We start from the raw sequence: 6,414 nt of genomic DNA, 5'->3' as shown, positions 1-6,414 counted from the left end.
GCGGGAAAAATCGTGTCTTTCTTCATTGATATCATTGCCATCTTAGTTAACAACTTTATGCGTTACAAAGATCCGGTCTTTTTATAAGATCCGGTTACAATGAAAATCAAAATACAAAAAAGAAAGATTACAATTTATTTCCTTTTATGTCGAACGAATCGCGAGCTCCTGTTTTGCGGTCACTCGCTTTGTGTGGGTTCTTTGCCTGCGCCGGGGTTATTTGCCGTGGACCACCGCGTGATCTCGATCCGGTCGGATCTACACGATATGACGGGTATTATCTCACGAAGGAAATAATAGCCGGGTGGGGTACTAATTCACCAAGGAAATAGTAGCCCAAGTGTCGAAATCGACCAAGCGAATTCGAGACTCTTCTCGGGATCTAAGAACCAAGCTTAGATCCGGAGGAAAATCGTGTAGATCTCAGATCCGGTCCCTCTCGAACACTTGCCTTGTTTGGCGTGGATGATCGCCGAGAACCGGATCTCAAAGTCCAAGTCTTCAATCTTCTAAAGCTCCAATCTTTTTTAGATCTCAGATTCCAATCCGGCAGAGCTTCGACCCTCCCAAAATCCAACCTTTTGAAATGAACAATGCCTTGGCCTATTTATAGGCACTCAGAACTGTGCATTTGCACAGTTCTGAGCCTAGCCACCTGTGGGTGGCTCGGCTTTGGCCGAGCCACCTGCAGGTGGCTCGGCTTTGGCCGAGCCACCTGTGGGTGGCTCGGCTTTGGCCGAGCCCCCTTAGGCGGGGTTTCCGGTTTCCGTCGTTCGGGTTCCGTCGTTCGGGTTCCGATTTGTTGCCTGGCCGAGCCACCTACAGGTGGCTCGGCCTTGGCCGAGCCACCTACAGGTGGCTCGGCTTTGGCCGAGCCCCCTTAGGCGGGTTTTCCGGTTTCCGTCGTTCGGGTTCCGTCGTTCGGGTTCCGATTTGTTGTTGATTTGGACTTTGATTCGGTTGCGTGGTTGACTTGTTCGGATTCGATTTGTTGATCCGGTTCCTGATTAGGCAGTAAGTCCACTTCTGAGTTCGAGTCCGAAACCGATCTTGATTCGATCGTCATATCACCGAGTTCGTTCTTGTTTAGATGACTCGGTGATTCCCCGAAACGTTGGTTCGATTCCGCGTGCGAGTGGATGCGTTCCAATGCTTGGGTGCGATTTGTTGGCTTCGTCGCCTCGTTAATCTGCTCCGTTGCGTATGGTTTGGCTTCGGCGTTAGCGGGATAACGGTAGTGCTTGGATACGTCGCCCGATGGTCCGGTTGTCGAAATTAACGTCATCGAGCTGTATTGTGGGACCTATAGGCAATTTTCTACGCCTACAGATACCCCCTCCAAAGTATTTCAGCCTCGTTCTTTTATAGAAGAGTCTGGAATACCATCGCGTACATGAGACTCCCAATGGCCGAAGAATATGACACCCTGCTCATATGCTCTCTATCTGCATCTGTCTTAGGCGATTGCTCCTCAGATAGCTTAAACTAATTTCCAAGGGGTGTGCTAACAACTTTAGCATTATGCATGTTGAACCTCTGAAGTACCTTCTCAATGTATTCAGCTTGGCTTAATCTTAATGTCTCTTCAACTTTATCCCTACTGATTCGCATCCCTAGAATCTGCTTCGCTGCACCCAGATCCTTCATTATAAACTCCTTTGCTAGCTGCTTCTTCAAACTGTTTATCTCCTCTAAACATGGTCCTGCTACCAACATGTCATCAACATATAATAACAAAATAATGAAGCTGGACTCGAACCTTTTAAAATAACAGCAATGATCTGAATTGCATCTTCTGTAGCCATTATTCTGCATGAAGTTATCAAACTTCTTATACCACTGTCTCGAAGCCTGTTTCAAAACCATATAAGCTCTTCTTGAGCTTGCACACAGTCTCTTCCTTTCCTTCTTCAATGAAGCCAACAGGCTGCTTCATGTAGATTTCTTCATCCAAGTCACCATGAAGAAAGACAGTCTTCACATCTAACTGCTCAAGAAAGAGGTCTTCTGCAGCCACCAAACTCAACACCACTCTGATGGTTGTGAGTTTTACAACAGGGAAAAATATCTCCGTGTAGTCCACTCCTTCCCGCTGTTGAAACCCCTTCACTACTAATCTGGCCTTGAATCTCTTGCTTCCATCACTCTCCTGCTTGACCCAATAGACCAATTTGTTATGTAAGGCTTTTTTCTGTGCAGGTAGCTGGGCTAACTTCCATGTCTTATTAGTGAGTAGAGAATCCATCTCCTCCTGCATAGCATGCTCCCACTGCTGAGATTCACTCACTTGCATTGCCTCTTCATAGCACTCCGGCTCACCGCTATCTGTCAACAATAGGTAGTCAAGAGATGAAAGATATCTGGGATTTGATTTGGGTACCCTGGATGACCTCCTAAGCTCCACGTCCTGGGTAGTTTCTTCTGCACCTAGAACCTTCTCCATTCTCTGATCAGAACAAACATCATCACCCCTATCTCGAAGTTCCTCTAAATCCATGTACTCGGATCCACCTGTATCCGTAGTCGTACTCCTACTGCTTTGGCTATCCTTGGCATTTTTCCTGTTCTTGTACATCACCTCCTCATTGAATATCACGTCCCTGCTTCTGATGATCTTTTTGTTCTTCTCATCCCAAAGGTGATACTCGAACTCATCAATACCGTATCCAATGAATGTGCACTTCTGTGACTTAGCTTCTAACTTGTCCCTGACATGGTCACTGATATGAACATAAGCCACGCAACCAAATACCCGCAAGTGTGAGAGATTTATCTTCTTGTCACTCCAAACCTCCTCTGGAATCCCAAAATCTAATGGAACTGATGGCCCGTGATTAATAAGGTAGGCTACTGTATGCACTGCATCTGCCTAAAATGTCTTAGGCAGACCTGCATGTAATCGCATGCTCCTGGCATGCTCTATCAAGGTCCTGTTCATCCTCTCTGCAATGTCGTTCTGCTGCGGCGTCCCTGGAGTAGTCCTCTCTAACCAAATATCATTCGTAGCACAGAACCTCTTGAACTCCTCCAGCTCATATTCCCTACCATTGTCTGATTTCAGACACTTCACCTTCAGATCTGTCTCATTTTCCACCATGGCCTTCCACTTCTTGAAGATTCTAAGCACCTCTAACTTGTGCTTCATGAAGTAGATCCACACCTTTCTCGAGTGATCATCGATGAAGGTGACATAATATCTCGAACCGCCAAAAGAAGACACACTAGCCGGACCCCATACATCTGTATAAATCAACTCTAGCTTCTGAGCCTTAGGTGACCTTCCACCCTTCTGAAAACTAACCCTCTTCTGCTTCTCAAAGATGTAGTCTTCACAAACCCTGACTTCCACGGCGTCGATCCCGGTTAGCTTTTCTTGTGAATGCAAAATCTTCATCCTCTTTTCGCTCATGTGCCCTAGCCTGTTGTGTCATAGATCTGTACTCTCTTTGCCAGCTGCAATTACGAGGGTGTCACTCGCATGTAAGGTGAGGTAGAGAGTTCCTAGTTTGTTACCTCGAGCAACTATCATCGTACCATTGGAGATCCTCCACGAATCCCCAGTGAATGTCGAAACATAGCCTTCTGCTTCAAGATGTCTCACCGAAACAAGATTCCTCTTTAGTTTCGGCACGTATCTCACGTTCTTCAAGGTCCACTTAGAGTCCTTCATCTGAATTTGTACTTCACCCTTTCCAACAATATTACAGGACTCGTTGTTCCCCAAATATACTTTTCCAAAGTCCTCTGCTACATAATTCTGAAATATCTTCCTGTTAGCAGTGGCGTGGAAAGAGGCTCCTGAATCGATGACCCAAGAATCCGAGTCGCTGTCCATTGCAAGAATCAAGGCATCCTGCACGATATGAGCCTCCTGCTCACCCGTATTCTTCTTTGGACTTTTGCAGACTGAAGACATATGGCCCTCCTGGCCACAGTTCCAACACTTTCCTTTGATAGGCCTAACCTTCGAGTTCGACCTCCTCTTTACTGATTTTCGACCGATTCTTGTTCTGATTTCCTTTCTTCTGGCTTCTGCCTCTCTGCTCGAAACTTAGAGCTGAACCTGAACCTTCTGATTCAGACGATTTCCTTCTAACCTCCTCGGATAGAATCATGCTAACAACCTCACTCAGCTTCAACTTTTCCTTCCCCGCCGAATTGCTGATTGCCGTCACACAACCTGCCCAACTATCCGACAACTGCGATAGAATCAATAGGGCTTGCACTTCGTCATCAAACGTGATGTCCACGGAGATAAGCTGATCAACAATTATGTTGAACTCGCTGAGATGCATCGTGAAGGACCGTCCTTCTATCATCTTGAGGTTGAAAAGAGTTTTGACTATATGCACCTTGTTTGCTGCCGACGGTTGCTCGTACATCTTCGCGAGCGCTTCCATAAGCCCCACCATCGTATTCTCCTTCAGAATATTGTGGGCTACTGATTTGACAAGCGACAACCGGATTTGCCCTAGAACCTTCCTATCCAGTACCTCCCAATCACCATCTGACTCCTCCTTCTTCTTTCCCTTTTCCTTGCCCATCAACGGGCGATACAAGTCTTTCTGGTACAGGTAGTCCTCCATTTATGATTTCCAGTAGGCGGAGTCTGAACCGTCAAACTTCTCAATCTTTGATTTGATTTCCTATGCCATGACTCTCTTTCACACAAATTGCTGAACGAAGCTCTGATACCAGTTGTTGGGGATTCGAAATAATCAAATCAAATCCGTACCCTTCCGGATCTTGTGTTTGAGAGTTGAGCAAGAAAGAAATTCACCACAAATCAAAGATAAAAACTTATAGGAAAGTAAACAATAAAGAACACACCAGATTTAACGAGGTTCGGCAACGTGCCTACGTCCTCGGGAGCCACACCACACAATTCTTTGATTACTTAAAGAAGATTACAATGCTTACAATTGGTCTCTCTCTCTCTCTCTCTCTCTAAGATTTCTAACCTCAAAGAGCCCTCAAAACACTCTTTTTTCATGCTCTTTTTCTTTCTTAAACCATAAAGGGACGTGTTTCTATTTATAACAAAACACAGTCCCAAACAGATTAGGATTTTAAAACGAGTCTGCCACACCCTGGTGTGGCGCAGACCACACCCATGATAGACAGGACAGACTCTACCACACCCTGGTGTGGCGCAGACCACACCCATGGCAGACATGGCAGACTCTGCCATACCATGGTGTAGCGCAGACCACACCCATGGCAGACATGGCAGATTCTGCCACACCCTTGTGTGGTGCAGACCACACCCATGGTCTGTCTTGAATTTTCATGCGATTGTTGATTTTGATTCTAGGTTTGGGTCTCCTCTTTCAAGACCAACACTTTGGGCTCAGGAAAACACATCAGCATTGGTTACATGAAAAGCAGAAGTAAACCATTTTGTATTTTGGATTGTCGCATATAAATTCGTCAAATGCACACACATTACGATCTGTATTGTGGTTCAAAAATGCTCGAAAAGAACACTAATTCTTCGCTTTCCTTAAGATATTAAAAGCACAAGGGCATGTTTGGATTTCATATGAGATAGGAAAAATTAAAAAGAAATAGAGAAGAGAAAACAAGTGAAGGTAAAACAATTCTCTTGCTTTTGGGATTGTTTGGTTCTGCACAGAAAACATGAAAATCAAAGCTTTAGGAAATTGGTGTTGGCTGTTGACCCTATAGTTTTGATGATGATTTGTCAAACAATTTATCGTTAATATATTCTCTAGTTTTTTGTGTTTATGTTTCTCTTTTCAGGTATTTCAACACACGTCAATCAAGTGTTAAAGATTCAAGTTCATATGTGTGGATTTACCTAGGTCTATGTTTGGTTTACTTACATATATTGTATGATTATATCTAAGCTCAATATATGTACACTTAACACGATTTTTAACGTTTTCTATCATATAAATGATTTTTCATCAAACGTTGTTACAATAACTTTTATCTCATGTTTACAGCTCTTTCATACTTCATTATATACATATAATACATGCATAATATATATATACATATTTACAAGCCTTATGTTAATTTTCATGTTTACGAAAAACAGGTTTTCTGAACACTTTTCAAAAACAGGGAGTTTTCACAAATGAAAATTGATTTTTCAAAAATTCCTTTTCAAACATGCTTATTTCATCATTTAGAAACTTTCCCCAAAGTTTCACTATTTTTGGATTTGATTTGATATTTTTAATGAATTTTCAAAACAGCCTCAAAACCTGTCAATATGCCATATATCAGATTTCGGTCGACCGGTGCGGTCGACCGCCAGTTGAATTTTTCTAGGCTTATTTGTTTTGTGCTCGCGGTCGACCGCACCGGTCGACCAAGAGAACCTCCAGAGACTTTTCCGGTCGACCGAAAATTCCGTCGGTCGATCGCCAGCTTTAAATTTCTATT

This window comes from Asparagus officinalis, chromosome 5 (genome assembly GCF_001876935.1).
Source record: "Asparagus officinalis chromosome 5, Aspof.V1, whole genome shotgun sequence".
Lineage (NCBI taxonomy): Eukaryota > Viridiplantae > Streptophyta > Magnoliopsida > Asparagales > Asparagaceae > Asparagus > Asparagus officinalis.
The sequence above is the reverse complement of the archived record's forward strand: the minus strand, read 5'-3'. Positions refer to the sequence as shown.